The sequence below is a fragment of the Eubalaena glacialis genome, chromosome 15, assembly GCF_028564815.1.
Source record: "Eubalaena glacialis isolate mEubGla1 chromosome 15, mEubGla1.1.hap2.+ XY, whole genome shotgun sequence".
Lineage (NCBI taxonomy): Eukaryota > Metazoa > Chordata > Mammalia > Artiodactyla > Balaenidae > Eubalaena > Eubalaena glacialis.
The window spans coordinates 37,416,471-37,437,609 of record NC_083730.1 but is presented as its reverse complement, the minus strand read 5'-3'; positions in this window follow the sequence as shown (position 1 = coordinate 37,437,609).

The window sequence follows — 21,139 nt, the reverse complement described above, 5'->3', positions numbered from 1 at the left end:
TCCTTCTTAGTAAATGAGAACTTCTTCCAGCCACTAGCTCATATCCAGAGCCTGAGAGTAATATGATCCCTTTTTTTCACTCATGATTAATATACCTTGCAAAACCCTGTATTTACTGTCTCTAATCCATCCCCTTCTCACTACTGGCTCCCCCAAATCCTAGTTCTAGATTCTGTCTTTTATTGCTGGACTCCTAACTGTGTTCTCTGTGTTTGTTCTTTTCTTGTATCCCTCAGTTCACCTTAGACCAGCCAAAGAGGCCTCTCAAAATGTAAATTAGATCGTATCATTTCTGGATACAATTGTGCAAATAAAATAAAAGCAAAACACTTTTCTTTGCCTTACAAAGCCTCATGTCATCTCATTTTTAATCTGGTAACACCTCCTCACTGTTTTCCATGCCTAAAAAGTGCTATTTTGGTAGAATTTTTGCACAGCTGACTCTTTTAATCATTTAGTTTCAGGTCTCTTTACAACAATGCAGAGTTTTTTCTTGACTACTATAGCAAAGGTGTTCCCTTCCCCCACTGTTCTGTTGTTTATGGCCCTATTTTTTTCTTTATGTCATTTACCACTATCTGATATTATATTATTTATTCTTTCACATATTTATTATCTCTGTCCCGCAGGGTGTATCTGAGCTCCATTAAGTTAGGTGTTTTGTGTGTCTTTCTCTTCTGAAATCACAGCACTCATTGTTGGACTCATTAAAGCTCATCTTTATTTCCAGCTCTCTTCTTCCTTGCCAATGTTAGTGTTGCACCCTCCTCCCACCACCATGACCACATTTAAGACAGGAATGGCCATGTGACTAGAATTGACTTGCCACTTTGAGAAAGAAGTCTTTAAAATCTATGTGTACTTTCCCTAATGCAGAAACAAATACCTTCCAGATTTTATGGATTCTGTCTATGCAACTTCCTGAATGAGGATCACTTGAAAAGAACCCTCAGACCTAAAATGGACATGTAGCTTGGAGGAAGAAGTAAATGTGTGGTGTTTTAAGGCACTGTGGTTTTATGGTTAGTTGTTACTGGAGCATAACTTAGCCTGCTCTGACTTAAGTGATAATGACATTTAACAAAACTTTATAGAATGAATATGTTCAACTTCACTATAACACCTACAAGATTATGCAGAGTCAAGAATCAATTGTAATGCACCAGACAATTGGTATTCATTATGGAATATAAAAGTGGTGATTTCTCAAATAATTATTGACATGCTGAACATCCATTGTCTTAGCATGCCTCTTCATTACCACTGTGCTTAACATTCCTGAATTGAGACAATAATCAAGATCAATGACCAGCACAGCTCTGTGCATCTGTCTTAGGATGTAATTTTTTAGGGGGGGATTGATTTTATTTATTTATTTATTTATTTATTTATTTATTTATTTATTTATTTATTTATTTATTTATTTATTTATTTATTTATTTATTTATTTATTTATGGCTGTGTTGGGTCTTCGTTTCTGTGCGAGGGCTTTCTCTAGTTGCGGCAAGTGGGGGCCACTCTTCATCTCGGTGTGCGGGTCTCTCATTATCGCAGCCTCTCTTGTTGCAGAGCACAGGCTCCAGACGCGCAGGCTCAGTAATTGTGGCTCATGGGGCTAGTTGCTCCGCGGCATGTGGGATCTTCCCAGACCAGGGCTCGAACTCGTGTCCCCTGCATTGGCAGGCAGATTCTCAACCACTGTGCCACCAGGGAAGCCCTTAGGATGTAATTTGAAGCTTCTTATTTTCTTTTTAATGTTATTGTAGGGTTTTGATGTTCAAAGTAAATATGGATTCCTATTCCCTCCTTTTCTTCTCCTTTTCTCCGTTCTCATTCTTCTAAGAAATTGGTAGTATCAGAAGCTTAACGAAGAACTGCTATGCAATTAAAAACAGACTTCAGCGTATCAATCTATTGTCCAAACTTACATAAACAGCTTATATTTAAAATATCCCTCAATGCATATGTTAATTCCTCTTTCAATCATTTAAGCTATTCTTGAAATATCTAAAACACGCATGCTTCAAATCCCAAACACTACATTTCTGTCCAACTAGTCCTCTCTCCCTTAAGCAAATAATATAATAAAATAGTAATTCACAGCTACATCTTTCCAAATCTAAAAACAGGTTCTAATCCACTATATAATGCAGTGTTTTTCACTGTTATGAATACCTCTGCACTATTCCCTCCTCTGGAATGGCCTTCTTCTGTGTTTCCACATTCCAATGGCCATCCATTTTACAAGAAACACGTCATATTTCCTACTTTATGGTGTATCCCATGATAATTCTAGTTCTCACTGATCTTTTCCTGTGAGATGCAGTAGTACTCAAAATTACTAGTAATAATAATCTGTGCATAGAACAGACTATTCTATGCACTTTGGCAGATTTATGTTCTTTCTGGTAATGGTCTGTAATTGCTTCATATATGATAATCTTGCCTCCAAAACTAGTTTTTGAAGATTAATGAGACAGGAGTTTGTCTTTTCCTTTCTGTGTAACTCCCATAGCAGCAAGAAAATATTAGACACACAGTAGGCATTCAAGTAAAATGTAGTACATTTGAATTAAACAGATTTGAATTTACCAAGATTTAAATGAAATTGTCTATCTTGTGAAAAGTGGAAACTTACACCTACTCAAAACACTAAAGAAGATCAGGCTTTCTTACCTAAATTTTATGTCCAATTTGTTCCAGTCCCAAACCCTTCAACAAAAACAAAACCTTTTAATCTGTTTGCAAAATATTCCCTCCTTCCTCCCATCTTGCCACTGCAATTCTGTGATATACTATCCTTGCCTATTACCCCTTTATAGCTGTTTTGTTAAAGTTCATACCACAAAGACCTGTAAAAGAAATTTATGGCTCTAGAGATTTCAGAGAATTCTAAATAACCATAACAGGAACATGAAGCATTAATTAAAGACACTAGAGTCTAAGTTATAACAGGAATCCTGACATTTAAGGCCCTGGTACCATGTAAATTTAAAACGGTATGACAAACAGAGAGTAATTTGATGGTCAGGGGGTTAAAATGGATACCTTAATACCTTTGTCAAGAAAAAGTTCTTGTCCTTGTTCTAACCCCTACCCAGGGGCTTCAGGGGCTTCCTTCAGAAAACATGGTGATGCCTAAATATTTTTGCAATAACTCATATATAAGCCAGTCTTTTCTTCAAGTACACTAGAGATTAAAAAGCAACCCCCAACATTCATACACTGATTTTCAAATAAAACACTTTAATATTTAACATGTATTTTGCTACAAATTATCCATTGCTTAGTCCATTGAAGGGCTATATTTAAAGCCAGGGCACCAAGGAACTTGCCACAGTACAGAGGAATAATTTTTCCCCAGGGAATTTTCACATACTTATCTAAAGGCAGAATGATATTCCTGACACACTCTGTCAAATCAAGCAATGGAAAATGCTTTACCTATTTTGAAATAATAAAAATGGAATAATAGAGACTCAACTTGTTTTGCATGTTTAATATTAATACCTAGTACCCTTCTTAGAGCATTGAAAGTACATATTATACATAATTGTTTAATATATGTTGAGAAGGCAACGCAAATTTGTCCTCAATGCTCAAATATGCAGCAAATATCTGTCTGTCCCATCCCCACCTGTACCTAGATGGGTAGACTGTTTCTCTGTGTGAAATTCTATGGCATATATAGTACCATTCATTTGTGATGTCTCATGTTTTGTCCTGCATTGCTGTATTTTATGTGTATAGAGTAATTCCTCAGGTAAATTGCAAGATAAGTACTATAATTTATTCTTGTGTCTTCTATAACACTTGGCACTGACTTCGAATATATTAGGTTCTTAATAAATATTTGTTGGTTGATTAGTTGACTTACCACTCCTGCTAATTGCAAAGTGACATCATTGGTCATTAACAGACACATAAATGGATTACCAAAAATCATGTTAATTTAAATATAATCAGATTATGCCCAAAATTAGTATCAGAGGAGCCAACCACCCTCTCCTTCCAGCCCTCCTCACACTTTTTATCTACATACTCTTCACTTACAATTCAGCTACTTGCTTGCCTTCTTTCCATTTTCAGCTTTGTGCTGTTATTTAATATCTCACCAGTTGTGTAATTTCAGCTCCCAAATTGAATAAGACGTTCCCTCCAGTGGAACCCTCACCTTGACAAATAGCCAAATAGTAATTATTATTCCTTTCAGGGGTTGAGCTATGGAATCATGAATGCGATATCCCAAGCTTGAGCACGTAGAAATTTATGCTATACATCCCTATGTCGGAGTTTCCATCTGAGATCGTATTTCAAGCCCTCTCATTTTTTTTGCAATATGATTAAGTTAATTCCTTTATAAAGTTGGAGGCTTAGAGAGACATTCAGAAAAGAAACTTGATGTTTCATATTTTTGCAAACTTGCTCTCCCTATTTCCTTTCCTATCATTTTAGCCACACCAAGAGGGAGAATTAATTTTGCAACGGTCTCTAATTTTTTTCTAAATGTGTAACCTCCATATTAATAGGAGCCAGAGGACTCATTCATCATATCTGGTCACTGTGAAACTGACATTTACAGGGTGGAATGTTTCTCGCTCAGGACAAATGGGTATCATTTGTAAAACATGCCTCACCCAATCGTAGGCTCCCATGGCTCTCAAACTACATTTTTAAGCAACAATATAAACCATTCCCCAAACTGAAAGGTCTTTTCAAATATTTACTGCCTACCTATGGAACTTTTATTCTGCTGGCTGCTGCCATCAATAATCCTGGAAGCTCCAAGCTAAGTGTTGTGTGTGACCTCCAAGGAAAGTCAGTGCCTCAGAATGGGGGAGGTGGGTTCAGCATCCTGCGTTCCTCCTTCTGTCACTTCCTAAGGCCTATTACAAAGAAATTAAGGACTGCAGAAGACTTGTTTTTAGGTTTATTAGAAAAGCCCTCAACCCTTACATTTGTAAGTTGGCTCAATGTTTTTAAGTGTTTTCCACATAAAATGGGATTTTCTTGCCCACTTTCTCTGTGAAGAATTTGAATTACCCCATCCCACTGTGGTCTCAGAACCAGCATTTTGCTTTTATTTTTCTAAAACCCAGTTGTGATTTCAGGTCATGTGGTCATCTTGGTGATCTTTGTTCAGGCTCCTAATTCCATTGTGGGGACCAGACAAAATCCCTCCCCTAGGATAGCGGCAAATTTTGAATTTTTGATTTCTTAGGATGTGCTCTGTCTTGTGCTTCTTTATTCACGTGCTGTTTTGCCCCATGTCAATGCGGGCCCAAAGCTCAGCCCTTCAAATAGTTTCCACAAAAATTTACAGTTGCTGCACTAAAAATTCTGTAAGCTTCAATAACTTTATTGAAAAGTTGCAGATTCCCTCCTCCTCCTTCCCCTATTCTGTCCTCATTTCCTGCCCCATCTCTCCCCTTCATTCATCTTTATATCTTCTCAAAGAGAATATCATTTTTTCTTGCCTCTTATAGAAGAGTTTTAATCCTTTTTGCAAAATCTGGACACAAGCTTAACTTTTAAGTTCTACAAGGATTTACATGCTCTAATTAGGAATTTGTTCCAAAAAAAACCCTTTTCCTTCTCAGAGGAATTTATGAGGTAGTAAGAGATTAAACTGCATTCATCTTAGCCATTCCTAGAGAATCCCACTTCCTTCAATTAAAGTATAATTGGTCTGTCTTGAACAAACAAATGGTGAACCTGGGCAGACAGTTTATGGTGACCCATGTCTGTCACTGGTTATAAGCTTACTCTGAGGTCAGAATTCAAACATGTTCATCCGGGTACTGGACTTAATAGGTAACAAGATAGATGGATCTGGGCTCTCACAGAAGTTATACTATGAATGAATGAGTCATAATTTTAGGGAAATTCTGAAATAATAGTACCTATCTGAAAGGCTAAATGTGAGAATTAAAAGAGTAAATACATGAAAAGTACTTTGGACTCTGTCTGACAATAAGAAACACTCAATAACTGTTTGCTACACCATCCCTGTGTAGCCATGCACCTTGCATCCTCATATCAATAATGCAAATATACATTGTCACCATTTCACACAATAAAATCCTTAAGCATTAGGGGTGATTAGTTAATTGTCTAAGGACACACAGACAAGTTGAGATTATAATATGGTTCTTTCTGAACTTAAAGTCCCCTTGTTTTTGGCTTTTTGTGTGTGAACTTTATAATTCATAGTATAAAATATATATATATATATACACATATGTGGAAAATTTCATGAAACATTAATGTAAAGCTTGATATTTTGAAAAAGTTACCCCCTATGTAATCATCATCCTGTATCCAGATCCTCTCCTCATCCTGTATAATGCCCTTCCCATTTATAAACACTTTCCATCCTTGGAAAGTAGCCATTAGAAAACTTTGTATCAGACCCCTTGTTTTACTTACACTTTTGCCAAATAATTATACATTTCTAAGTAATATAGATTGGTTTTGCCTGTTTGGGCATACTGTATAACTGAAATTATAGCCAAAGCTCTTCATTGTTGCCTTTGTCATAAATCAAAAATTCATTTAAAGAATGCCATGGCTATTCTTCACATTTTGCCTTGTCATATATATTTTAAATTCAGTCTAGTAAATGCCACCCAATAATAATACTAGTAAAAGATTTGGGTTTTATTTGGTGTTTCATAGTGTCTAAAAATTTAGGATAATTGCCAACTGTAAAATTTTGAATTCTGAATCCATAAAAATGGAATACTTCTCTGTTACTCTTAGATCATCTTAAGTATCTTTCAGTAATGTTTTTTGTTGTCTCTATGGAGATCTAGCACATGATTTGTTAGATTTATTTCTAGGAATTTCATGTTTATATTATTTTAAATAGTATCATTTTAAAAGTTCCTTTTGTTTGTTGTTTGTTGCCAGTATGTAAAATACAATAATTTTTGAATATTAATAAATTGGTGAACTCTCCTAATATGTGTAATATTTTTTCTGTAGATTCCTTTGGACTTTTTGTATTTGTAATTGTATCATCTACAAATAATAAGAGCTCTATTTCTTCTTCATTTCCTTATACATCATTTCTTATTCATTTTTATACAATCATACATTTATATGTATATGCACATGTATTGTTTATAATGTTTTTTATATATCATAATGTTTTGACATCTTAAGAAATGTTCTGGTTGGGGAGAGATTTCCCCTTCCAGGGCTAGTCAATTTTTAGAATGGCAAAAAGCTCAGATAGGACCATGCCTTTGACATACAAACTAACAACTCCAGAGCTAAACCTTCTCAATCTGGCCCAGACACCCCAGGAAGCAATATGCCTCTGATTTAGTAATCCCAGGGCCAGTTACCAGGCTACCAGGGACCACCTCTGTAGTTTAAAGCCTACATCTAGTATTCACACTAGCCAGTCCTAAACTGTTTACCCTCCCTTGCCTTTCCTTTCCCATAGAAACTATAATAAAGCTATGGCCTAAGCTCTCCCCTTCTTCCTGACCCTTCTGCCTCCTGACTTATGGTGGTGCTTCCCCATGTGCTCTGTCTGGAATGCCATGCCTCCTGTTTCTAGGACTTGTGAATATAATAAACTTTGTTTCTTGAGTATCTCCTATGTTTTCTCTTATGACCACAACTGACTGACCATCTCATAAAATAACATAGAACATTATGCATATGTATATATTTTGTTTTACTGCCTCAGATTTTTCATACAATGTTGAATAGAAATGTTGACAGCAACGACTATCCTTATTTAATCCTCATTCTCATAGAAAATGTGTTTGTTTTACCATTAATTATGGTCTTTTCTACTGGTGTGGTTTGTTAGTTTTTTACAGAGACCTTTATCAGATAGGAACAGTTTGATTCAGGTTAGTTCTCTTCTAATCTTAATTTGCTATAATAATAAGTGGATATTGAATTTATCAGTTTTCCTCTATTTGTGCGATCATCTGATATTTCTCTTTAAACCTGTAAATGGCAATTGTTGATTGATTTTAAATGTTAAACTGACTTTACATTTATGAGATTAACACAAATTGTTAATGATGCTTAGCTCAGTTTATATTGTTAGATACAGTTTTCTAACTTTTTTTGATGATTTTTTTCACTTGTATTCGTGAGAAATATTGGTCTGTAACTTACCTTCTTTACCAATATGTATAAAGTTTTGGTATCAAGTTTAGGAGAGTTTTCTAAAATATATTGTGGAAAATTCCTTCTCACCACCCCCCGCCCCCCACTTAGTCTATGGAAGAATTGGCATAATATTGGAATTATTTCTATTTTAAATATTTCGTAGAATTTAAAGATGTAGTCATCTGGACCCATAGGCTTTTTCTGTTTTTTTTTTTCTTTGTTTTTCTTTCTGAAATTATTTTAATTATAAATTCAATTTTTTTAACAATTATAAGACTATTTAGGTATTCTATTTCTGCCTAAGTAAGCTTTGGTAAGTAATTAATTTCTCTATTCAACATCATTTTGAAATTTATTAACATAAATTTATACATAATGCCTTCTTATATTTGTTTAATTGTTCCTGTCTACAGGAACCCTCATGATTGACCACTTTATCATTATGTAATTTCCTTCTTTGTCTCTCATTCCAGTCTTTTTTTTTTTTAACATCTTTATTGGAGTATAATTGCTTTACAATAGTGTGTTAACTTCTGCTTTATAACAAAGTGAATCAATTATACATATACGTATGTTCCCATATCTCTTCCCTCTTGCGTCTCCCTCCCTCCCTCCCTCCCTATCCTACCCCTCTAGGTGGTCACAAAGCACCGAGCTGATCTCCCTGTGCCATGCGGTTGCTTCCCACTAGCTATCTATTTTACGTTTGGTAGTGTATATATGTCCATGCCACTCTCTCACTTTGTCACAGCTTACCCTTCCCCCTCCCCATATCCTCAAGTCCATTCTCTAGTAGGTCTGTGTCTTTATTCCCGTCTTGCCCCTAGGTTCTTCAAGACCTTTTTTTTTCCCTTAGTTCCATATATATGTGTTAGTATACGGTATTTTTTTTCTCTTTCTGGCTTACTTCACTCTGTATGACAGACTCTAGGTCCATCCACCTCACTACAAATAACTCAATTTCATTTCTTTTTATGGCTGAGTAATATTCCATTGTATATACGTGCCACATCTTCTTTATCTATTCATCTGTTGATGGACACTTAGGTTGCTTCCATGTCCTGGCTATTGTAAATAGACCTGCAATGAACATTTCAGTCATGACTCTTTTTGAATTATGGTTTTCTCAGGGTATATGCCCAGTAGTGGGATTGCTCGGTCATATGGTAGTTCTATTTTTAGTTTTTAAGGAACCTCCATACTCATTACAGTCTTTGTTTTAAGTCTATTTTGTCTGATATAAGTATAGCTCCTCCAGGTTTCTTTTCATTTCCATGTGCATGGAATATATTTTTTCATTCTCTGACTTTCAGTGTGGTTGTGTCTTTAGATCTGAGGTGAGTCTCTTGTAGGCAGCACATAGATGGGTCATTTCTCGTATCTATTTAGCCACTCTATGTCTTTTGATTGGAGCATTTAGCCTTTTTACATTTAAAGTAATTATTGATAGGTCTGTACTTACTGACATTTTATTACTTGTTTTCTGGTTGGTTTTATAGTTTTGTATTTTTCCTTTTGTCCTCTTTTGCTCTCTTCACTTGTGATGTTATAACTATCTTTAGTGTTATATGTGGATTACTTTTCTCTATTTTATGTGTGTAGCTATTATAGGTATTTGGTTTGTGGCTACCGTGAGGTTCATTTATAGCAACCTGTGAGCATGTGTGTGTGTGTGTGTGTGTGTGTGTGTATTTATTTATTTTAAGTAGATGATCTCAAGTTCAAATGCAGTCTAAGCACTCTACATTTTCACTCCCTCCCAACCATGTTTAGTGTTTTTGTGTCATATTTTATTTTGTTTTGCATATGCCATATCTACCCATTGTGTTATAGATTATTTTACTACTTTGGTCCTTTAACTTTCTTAAGTAGCTTTATCTGTGTCAGATAAGATTACTAACTTTATCTGTGTCAGATAAGATTACTAGCTTTATCTGTGTCAGATAAGATTACTAACTTTACTGTATATTTGCCTTAACCAATGTGATTTTTCCTTTCATAATTTTCATGTTTTTAGCTGTGGCCTTTTCTTTTTTGCTGAGAAAAGTCCCTTTAACAATTCTTGTAAATCTGGTTTAGTGGTGCTGAACTCTTTTAGCTACTGATTGTCAGTAAAACTTTTGATCTCTCCATCAAATCTGAATGAAAGCCTGGTTGGGTAGAGTGTTCTTCATTGTAGCTTTTCCCCATTTATCACTTTAAATGTATTTTATCAATCCCATCTGGTCTGCAAAATTTCTGCTGAAAAGTCAGCTAATAGTCTCGTTGGAGTTCCTTTGTATGTATCTCTTTCCTTTTCTCTTTCTGCTTTTAAGTTTCTCTCTTTATCTTTAATTTTTGTGATTATAATGTGTCTTGGTGTGGACCTCTTTGGGTTCATCTTGTTTAAGACTGTGCTTACTGAACTTGGACTTTTGTTTCCATCCCCAGGTTAAGGACATTTTTAGTTATCCATTCTTCAAATAAGTCCTCTTCCTTTTTCTCTTTCTCTTCTCCTTCTGGGATCCCTATAATATGACTGTTAGTGTACTTGATGTTGTCCCAGAGGTTTCTTAAACTATGCTCATTTTTAAATTCTTTTCTGTATAGCTTTGGTAATTTCCACTACTCTATCTTATATATTGCTGACCTTTCCTCTGTGTCCTATGATCCACTGTTGATTTCTTCTAGTGTACTTTTTTACAATTACTATGTTCTTCAGTTCTGTTTGTTTTTTCTTAATATTTTCTAACTCTTTTTTGAAATTCTTACTGTGTTCATCATCCATTCTTCTGCCAGTTTGGTGAGCATGTTTATGATCATTATCTTTAACTTCTTATCAGTTAGATTCCTTATCTTCACTTTGTTTAGTTCTTTTTCTAAGGTTTTGTCTTGTTGCTTCATTTGGAACATATTTCTCTGTCTTCTCATTTTGCCCAGTTCTGTTTACTTCTTTATGTTAGGTAGGTTGGTTATATTTCCCTATCTTGGAGACATGCCTTATGCAGGAGACATCTTATAAGGCCCAGCAGCACACTCCCCTCTGATCACCAGAGCTATATGTTCTAGAGGTTCCACCTATGTGGACAGTGTGAGCTCTCTGTTGTAGCAGGGCTAACTATTGTGGGTGCACTAGTAGGTGGAGCTGGCTCCCGACCTGGTTGACTGAGGCTGTGCCTCACGCAGTGGCTGCAGGTCTACTAGAGGGCTAAGATTGATCACCGTGCACCTGTCTATGTGGCCTGGGGTTCTCCAGAGTGGTGCTGGCCTGCTGGAGGGCAGGGCTGAATCCTGATCACTAATTGGTTAGAGGGAGCATTCCAAAATGCCGCTTGCCAGTTCTTGTGTTATCACAGTAGAATGAGCTCCCCAAAATGGCTGTTGCCAGTGTCTCCATTCCCAGGGGGGTCTCAGTTGTCTCTTCCCTCTCCAGGGGTCTCTCCAAGATTTACAAGTGGGTATGACCCAGGATCCTTTCAAGCTACTGCTTCTGCATTGAGACTCAGAGTGTGTGAGATGTTGTGTTTGTCCTTTTAGAGCAGATCTCAGTTTCCTACAGCCCTCTTGCTCTCCTAAACATAAGCCCTTCTGATTTCCAAAGCCAGATGTTCTTGGGGCTCATCTTCCCAATGCAGGACTCTTGGGCCTGGAAGCCCATGTGGGGGTCAAAACAATCTTTGGTGAAAAACTTTACAGTTTGATATTCCTCCTGTTTGTGGATCACCAACCAAGGCTTGTGGGTCCTGACTATATTATGTCTCTGCTCCTCCTGACTTTCTTGTGCTTCCATCTTTATGTCTTTAGTTGTACAAAATCTTTTCTGCTTGTCTTCAAGTCATTCTCATATATAGTTGCTCTGTAAGTATTTGTAATTCTTTTGTGTCCATCAGAGGAGGTGAGTTTAGGGTCTTCCTATTCTGCCATCTTGGCCACATCTCCACCAGCTGTTGAATGGGTTATCAAAATGTGGCCTAATCATTAAATGGAATATTGCTTATCAATTAAAATGAATTAATTTTGATACATGGCTGAATCTCTTGAGCACTATACTAAGTGAAAGAAGCCAAACAGAAAATTGAAACACTCCTAGTTACATAAAATTCGCAAGAGATAAAACTGTAGTGACTGAAAACTGGCCAGTGGTTACTAGAGGCTCAATGGGAGAAGAAAAGGGGTTTGGCTACAAAAGGGTATTGTGAGAGCATTCTAGGAAAATTATAAATCTGATTTTGGTGGTTATATGACAGTATAGAATAAAGCTGATTATAAATAGAGTTTAGATTTTGTATTTCAGAAATTGAGTAAATGTAGGTAAGCAAAAAGAGTGAATACACAGGATGTTATGTTAGATAATGCTTTTTTTAAAAATTAATTTATAGAAAATGATTATTAGTGTTTTGTATGGGTTTAATCAAAGTAGACAAGAAAGTAAGAGCTTATATCTAGTTCAGGCAAATTCCTCTTACATAATTCCCTGCTAAACTACTTTGATAACGTAGGCAAAGAAATTTATTATTTATTGTATCCACTTAATGCCTTTATTATATGCTCTTCTTCATTCATATACAGTACTATGACAAAACTGAGGTCTCTGTTTTCCATGATCAAGTCATTTTAACAGTTTTCTTCTAAGTTATTCTAAGTTTAAAAGAATAGAATAGAGGAACATGATTTCAACAAATTGTACATAACATTCAACCTAATATAAAGCAACTATGGCAATTGAACTACATCAAATTTGTTTATCTGGAATTGCAGATCCCAGAAACCTCTGCATTACATAGTACCATCTTAGAATTGGCCAAAAGAGGAAATTGCATGAGATTTTGAAGGTGAAGTGGAGTAGCAGCCATTACTCTCTGAAGGTCATCAAAGTTGGACTTGGTGAGAAACAGTTGCAGAGATGGTGGCAGATTTTTGGTGCCTTTTCCTTTACTTTGTATGTAACTCTTCTTCCTCACTGTTGACCCTGTTAACCAACTGCAGTCCCAGTCCCACCCTCAGATCCTTGTGGGGAGACCTATAGAGGTATTATCACAGTATTCCATAGTTCTCCACATCAACCTCACCTCCATAGTCCTCTTCAGTGGCTTGGCTTCTCATTGGTTGGCAACTCCTTTGATGTCCTAGCTTTCCTCCTGAACCTTTACTTTCCAGTCCTTCCCACAATTGAGTAACATCTAATTCTTATAATAAATCGCTTAATCTATAACTCGCAAGGGTTCTTTTTCTTTGTTTGACCCTGAAAATGTGGTGACTTTAAATACCTAAGAATATCACTACTGCTTTGTAAAATCAGTCCATATTGTTTAGGAAGCCCAGTTTTTTTCATCATCTGAAGGAATAGATTATCAAATTGCATGAGTGAACTCATCAGGCAGAGAGGATTTTTACTCTCCTATATTAACTTAGTTTTCTTAAACGCTTCCAGGTTTAACAGATTGCAGGTTGACAGGTGCCTGGTTTGTCTAGAGAGGACCTCTGCTCTAAGCTCCTAAATCTTCTCCCCATAACATCTCATCACCCAATAGGTTGGCCCAGAAGTGGTCTTGGTGGTAGCAGCGCTAATAAAAGAAAGGAAGGAAAGCATACAAATCCCTTTGAAGCTTCAGGAGCAAAATCACACATTTCTTTTGCTCCATTCCATTGGTCAAAACAATTCAGAAAGGCTGCCTAGATTCAAGAGTGAAGGAATTGACTCTAAGGCTTAATGGAAGTAACAAAAGTATTGTGATCATTTTTTTCTTTTTTTTTTTCTTTTTTGCAAACTACCAAAATAATTTTTATGGTGAATTCTTTTACGGATGGAATTATGGCGAAGACATTTAAAAATATTTCTTTTTTAGTAGATAAATGATTTCCCGACATCAACACTTCTTCATCCTGGGAGAAAGAAAAAAAAGTCCACTGGCCTTCTCTCTCACAGTCTTTGAAAACAGCCCATCCTCAACCTCCCATACCCACACACTCTTCTACACTGAGATATCCAAATAAGTGTTAGAGAATCTATTGGGAGAAAACAAAAACAAACAGAGAACAGATGTCTTTTCTACACACTTCCTCGTTATTATTCAACTGGAAGTGTTTGTCCATTCAGAGGGGTCAAAAGACAAAGTCTGAGTCCACTTGATGCCCTTTAATAGCTTCCTCTCTACCTGCATCTGCAGCTGTGACTCTAAAAGAAAGGTTTCCAAACATTGCTGATTATCAGATGCATCTAGGGAATTTGATAATACACTAGTTCTTGAGCCATAATCTCATACACACTGAATTAAAAGCTTTGTGAATATGGTCCAGGCAGCCATATTTTTAGTACCATTGGCAAATGAAGAAACTATGCTGCAGGTAGTTCAATTTATATGTCCAAAATCAACAACCATCACTGGAAAAATTGGCAATATAAACCAAGGATCTAGACTCCCAGTTCCATGTTCATTTCCAATATGCTTCTTAATTCATTCAGTACCCATAAGGAATCAAATTTAATTTATTCACATCAGGTCCTTTTAATGAAATTTCAAATGATTCTGACACCCTATCTTTGATTATACATCATTAATATGACATGATCCATGAGAATTCCAGAATATGTTATCTAGAAGTAATCTGCTTTCCATGTACATTGATTTTGCAATTTTCAATCTTTACTGTGGTTCTATATCTAAATCCATTTTCAAGAAATTTGCCACGATCTGCAAAATTTAATAGACTTATGATATGACATGCTATATTTATCAGTTATATGACATCTCTTAAATAGAAAAGACAAAATATTATAATTTCAGTTACTCTGGACCATTGTCAATATTGTCAGTGTCTGACAGAGCATTGCTCTCTCTCTTTCTCACTCCCTTTCCTTGTCCTTCAAGTAAAATTGCCCTTTTATTCATTTTTGCTTTACCCAAGACTGGCAGCTGATTTTGAAGTGTCAGACCATTATTTGTTTTCTTTTTATTGCAAGGAGGATAAAATCAATGTGACATTTCCAGAACAATGATAGATGACAATAGTGAGTGGTCTTTAAATGCAGAAGACTAATTTTTAAAATGTCACCAGTGTACTCTTTCAGACTTTGTCAAAGATAAAGCAGTAAAACTTATAGATGTAAAAACTAATAATACTTCACCATGTTACTTGCAGATAAAGATGCTATACTTACATTGTTATAGTTTATCTAAATACTGCCTTACTACTACCTAGAATAGCCACACCTATAATCTTATTGATTTGGGCCATTCAAAAACAAAATTGTAGTTGCTTTGTTTGAGTGAATATGTATGTATGTGTGTTTGTGTTCACTTACACATTCAGTCTCTGATTGTGTATAGGAGGACTTTAAACCTGTAAGCGTGGTTATGTACTCTGCATCATTTTTATGTATACCTGTCTGTGTGACCCTGAGCAAGCTGCACACCCCTTCTGTGTTTCACTCTCCTCATCTTTCAAATAAAAATATCCCTAGAAGTTAATTCATAAGTTAAATGGAAAAGATAGATAAAAATCTTAGAATAGTGTCTGGCACACAGTAAGCACCCAATAAGTGTTAGTTACTATTACCATTGTACTATCAACTTCCACTTGTTTTAAAATGATACAATGTCAACACTCATTTTTTTATAATATCAGAGATTCTTACATTACCATTTTGTTATTAGTGTTGTTGTTCATGCTTTCTAATTGGGTTTTAAATTAATTTCATGCAGGGCCTGGTTTGCATCTTATCTTGTGTTCCAGTGAATCTAAAATAAAATTGTGTGCATTCTGTGAACTCTACAATGGATGGTCAAGAAGTGGTTGAGCAGGAAGCCAGGAAGAAATTGCACAGTTCCCCTTGATAAGCCGTTTTAATAAATCTGATTTGTGGTTAGAGGAACTAAGTGTAAATCACAATCTGGGATTTTCTCTCTAAAGATTCACCACCTTTTGGTAGAGCCAGAGGATTAAGCAGGAATTTAGAACAAACTTATATCAGAGAGGCACTTTCTCTCTCTGCCAGATTGGACTCCAGGAAGGAAAAAGAACAGAAGGGCAGAAGAACAAGGGGAGAATTCCCTGTTGCTTTCCATGTTGACAGGTAATAGACACCCCATTGACACCCAGTTACCACTGCACTGATTATTCCATCTGTATGAATATTGGGAGCTTCCTGAAATGGAAGTTTCCCTTCCCTTAATTATATATGATTTATAAAAGCCATCTTGAGTTCTAGAATTTTAAATTTTATTAAGGAGTTTTAAGTAGTAAGTCATAAGTTCTAAGTAATATCTAGATATCTGTTAACATTCATAAATTGGTTGACCCATGAAATATTATGTTTGTGAAAGAAAGGCCTGTTTTCAAATTTCAACCCTAAAATTTATGAACTTTGTCATCTTGAGCAAGTTACTTAATATCTTGGCATCTCCATATTCCTAACCTATTCAATGGGAGTAATAGTATTTATCAGTGCTGGTGCTTTGAGATACCTTGAGGATTACATTGCTACACACAAAGACACACACACACACACAGCATGCTTGAAATAACTCCCAGGAACCAAAAAGTTCTCAAGTTATCTTTGATCTTTTCCCATTCTTTTCCCCACCTCCTCAACCCTTACTTTTTTGCATAGTATTTTTCAGTTTACAAATCTGCCTTATAGGTCACCAATGTTAATGGTATTCAAGATGAATAGAGATTATGAAATAGCAGGGAAATGGTGTCCTAGATCCCAATGGATGCTTTTGCCACTGCCATCACTCCTTTGTCACCTTTGCCTTGCCCCGCCACAATTATGAGGCTTCAGAAGGAGGGATGTCTTCAGAATAGGCCAGAAAAAAAAAAAATTCCTAGTCAGAGTTTCTGCCCGAAACCCAAATGAAAGCTCCTTAGCCAGACCTTCTGAAGTAATCCTTTGATCAAAGCAAAGAACAACAATAACAACCAAGAACAAAAACAAAAACACCAGCACAAACTTCTTTCCTCTTTCTGATTAGTCCTACCTAAGAATCTCTGCCCACTGATTCTTCCCAGTCTAGTTACCAGGTAAAACCTATCAGTCCAAAGAAAAGCGTGCTAAAGTTGTACAAAAAACCTACAACAACAACTGAGAAGCTTTCAGGTAGGAGAAAGCCTGGACACAATTTTACCCACTTAAGTCCCATACAAAGAAGAGCTCAATAATCCCATTGTGATGCCAGTCCTTTATATTCTAATTAAAGTTTCACCTCTAACCTTGTGACAAAATAAAACATACAATCCTTGATTGTGACTCATTGTGAAGGGAGAATAAATAAGCTGAGGATGGCGTTGGGTAGGTAAAATGTACAGAGAGAAGAGAAGATCTTTGAGCTACTCCTGGAGGTCAAAGATCATTTTATTCACATTCCAGAGATGACAGCCTCAAACCAGGACTTACTGTATGATCTTAAGCACCTTCTGTTCCAGGTTCCAGTAAGAGTTGAACACAGAGAACATGGTCAGGAAAATGAATGTTCTCTATCACCTTGCTAGTGAATGTGTGGTCCTTGAACTAATAGCATTGGTATCTTCTGGGACTTTATTAGAAATTCAAACTGCAAGTTGTTGGTTGTAATCTCAGGATATCCCCTGGTGAAATTCAAAACTAGCCCTGAACTCAGAGGATAAGGAAAGACCAAAGAAAGAGGCAGCCACTCCATATTGGTAGGTGGCAGGTTTAATAATGACTTGTCTTGGGTGCTACAAGATGAATAGATCCCACACTTGCCCAGCAGAATCTTAAGAGTTTATATAGAGGTCTAAGCAGGGTTCAGACACATATTCAGTCCAGATGGTCTTAACAACACGTTGTTCTCTTAAGGTCATGCCCTTGAAAACAGCTCCCGTTGTGGGAACTGTGGGCAGAGCATACATTCCAAGGATGGGAGGTGGGGAGCAAGGCACATCTTGACTGCAGATCAACTGGGGGTTACATCCTCTGGATGACCTCCTCCAACACAGGCCCACCTCAGACCAGAAACTCAGGGCACACAGGCAGGATTCTGATTTTAGTAAGATTTCAGGTCACTGATTTACTCATTAAATTTTGAAAAGCACTGCTCTATTCTTATGAGGGTTATATTATAAAGTTTAAACCAGTCACAAGAGAGGACAGCTGGATGAATCCAACCAGGATCCTTGCAGAAGATTAAAAATATGCCTGAAGTCTAGACCAGCGGTTCTCAAAGTATTGGTCCTGGACCAGTAGCAACCATTTCCAGCATAACTTGGAAACCTGTTAAAAATACAGATTCCTTGTCCCAACCTAGAAGTGCTGAATCAGAAACTCCAGGAGTGAAGTCTAGCAATATGGGATTTAACAAGCCCTGAAGGTAAATCAAATGCATGCTAAAGTCTGAGAACTACACACTTAGAACTAAAAACCAGTCACTAGACCGCTTCTAAGCCTATAACAAGTTTTTTCTGCTGTTTTTTGATTTACCACACTAATAGTGAAAAAAAACAGGTCGCAAAGGTCACTCAAAACCCACAAAAGAGCCAACCAAATAGCCGAGGTGAAGTTTGCTAAAGGTTCTCAAGCAGCAGTAACTCCCTTACGTCCTTATTTCTGGAAAAAATGGTCCCCCAAAGAGTCCATATACAGGAAGGCTCAAAGCTTATCTACCTAAACTCTAGGCTTCTATTAATGTCTTTGCTATTAAACTGTCCTCCTTAGCTTTTCTGCATGATTGTGGTGGAGAGAATGATGGGAAGGGGAAGAAGGGAGTGTTATTGAGAGGCCTCTTCTATGCCATTTCACAGTTACCGTTTTAGAAGCTGCGCCACCGCACCCTGCATACTCCTGTGATTCTATTGACCAACTTTGCTTGCAGATGTGCCACATATTCATGATGCAGAAGGCAGCTACCTACCTTTGCTGTCTGTAGTAGGTTAGCATGGTAACCTCACTAAAGATATATTTATACCCTAATCCCTAGAAACTGACAATGTTACCTTTTTGGGGGGAAAGGGAAAAAATTTTTGCAAATGTAATTAAAAGTTTTAAGATGAGATCATCCTGGATTTCTGGTACGCTCTAAATTCAATGATGGGAGGAGGGAATAAATTAGAAGTTTGGGATTAACAGATACAAACTACTACAGCAATCCCCAACCTTTTTGGTACCGGGAACCGGTTTCACGGAAGACAATTTTTCCATGGATGGGGGTGGGGGGGATGGTTCAGGCAGTAATGCAAGCAATGGGGAGCAATGGGGAGTGGCAGATGAAGCTTTACTCCCTCACCGGCCTGCTGCTCACCTCCTGCTGTGCAGCCAAGTTCCTAACAGGCCTCGGACCTGTACTGGTCCACAGCCCAGGGGCTGGGGATCCCTGAACTACTATATGTAAAATAAACAACAAGGTCCTACTGTGTAGCACAGGGAAGTATATTCAATATCTTATAATATAAACTATGGTGAAAAAGAATATGAGAAAGAATATATATATGTAATATGTGTGTGTGTGTGTGTGTGTATATATATATATATATATATATAACTGAATCACACTGCTGTATACCAGAACCTAACACAACATTGTAAATCAGCTATACTTCAATAAATAAGTAAATAAATAAATCCAATGATAAATCTCCTCATAGGGAAAAAACAGAAGGGGATTTGAGAGAAAAGGTGAGAAGACCCAGAGAAGAGGAGAAGGCAGTGTGACTATGGCAACGATGATTGGAGTGACTTAGCTGCCAGCCCAGGGATGCTTGGGATCACCAACACCTGGAGGAGGTAGAGAACAGTCTCCCGAGAGCCTTCATCAATTTCTTTCACCCTCTATGTAGTCAATGCAAGTCAGTTGTGGGCTCTGGTCTGTGTCTGTGAGTCCAGTATTCACACTGTCAGAGCAGCTGTCATCGGGAAAGTTGCTCTGCACTGTGGCAGAAGGCAGATATTACCAGAAATTAAATGTTCCAGCCCAGCAATGACATATGCCACTTTGACTTGCAGATCATTGACAGGACATGTAATCCTACTGTGTTCTAGGAAGGTGAAACTCCAGAAATTCTTGGTGAGTTGCTGTACTGATTACCACAGCTGGTTCTTTTGGCTCACTCCCTCTTTCATAAGCAAACTACTCTCATACCCTTCTAGAACAGACAATCCAGAATTTCAGTGATTAGGTGTGGGATGGTTAAGAGGTATGCCTTTCTTCTGTAAATTAGAAAAGGTGTGATTGTGGAGGAGATATACAGATGGCCAACAAACACATGAAAGAATGCTCAACATCACTAATCACTAGAGAAATACAAATCAAAACTACAATGAGGTATCAACTCACACCTGTCAGAATGGCCATCATCAAAAAATCTACAAACAATAAATGCTGGAGAGGGTGTGGAGAAAAGGGAACCCTCTTGCACTGTTGGTGGGAATGTAAATTGATACAGCCACTATGGAGAACAGTATGGAGGTTCCTTAAAAAACTAAAAATAGAACTACCATATGACCCAGCAATCCCACTACTGGGCATATACCCTGAGAAAACCATAATTCAAAATGAGTCATGTATCACAATGTTCATTGCAGCTCTATTTACAATAGCCAGGAAATGGAAGCAACCTAAGTGTCCATCAACAGGTGAATAGATAAAGAAGATGTGGCACATATATACAATGGAATATTACTCAGCCATAAGAAGAAACGAAATTGAGTTATTTGTAGTGAGGTGGATGGACCTAGAGTGTGTCATACGGAGTGAAATAAGTCAGAAAGAGAAAAACAAATACCATATGCTAACACATATATATGGAAACTAAAAAAAAAAAAAAAAAAAAAATCGTTCTGAAGAACCTAGGGGCAGGACAGGAATAGAGACGCAGATGTAGAGAATGGACTTGAGGACACGGGGAGGGGGAAGGGTGAGCTGGGACGAAGTGAGAGAGTGGCATGGACATATATACACTACCAAGTGTAAAATAGATAGCTAGTGGGTAGCAGCCACATAGCACAGGGAGATCAGCTTGGTGCTTTGTGACCACCTAGAGGGGTGGGTTAGGGAAGGTGAGAGGG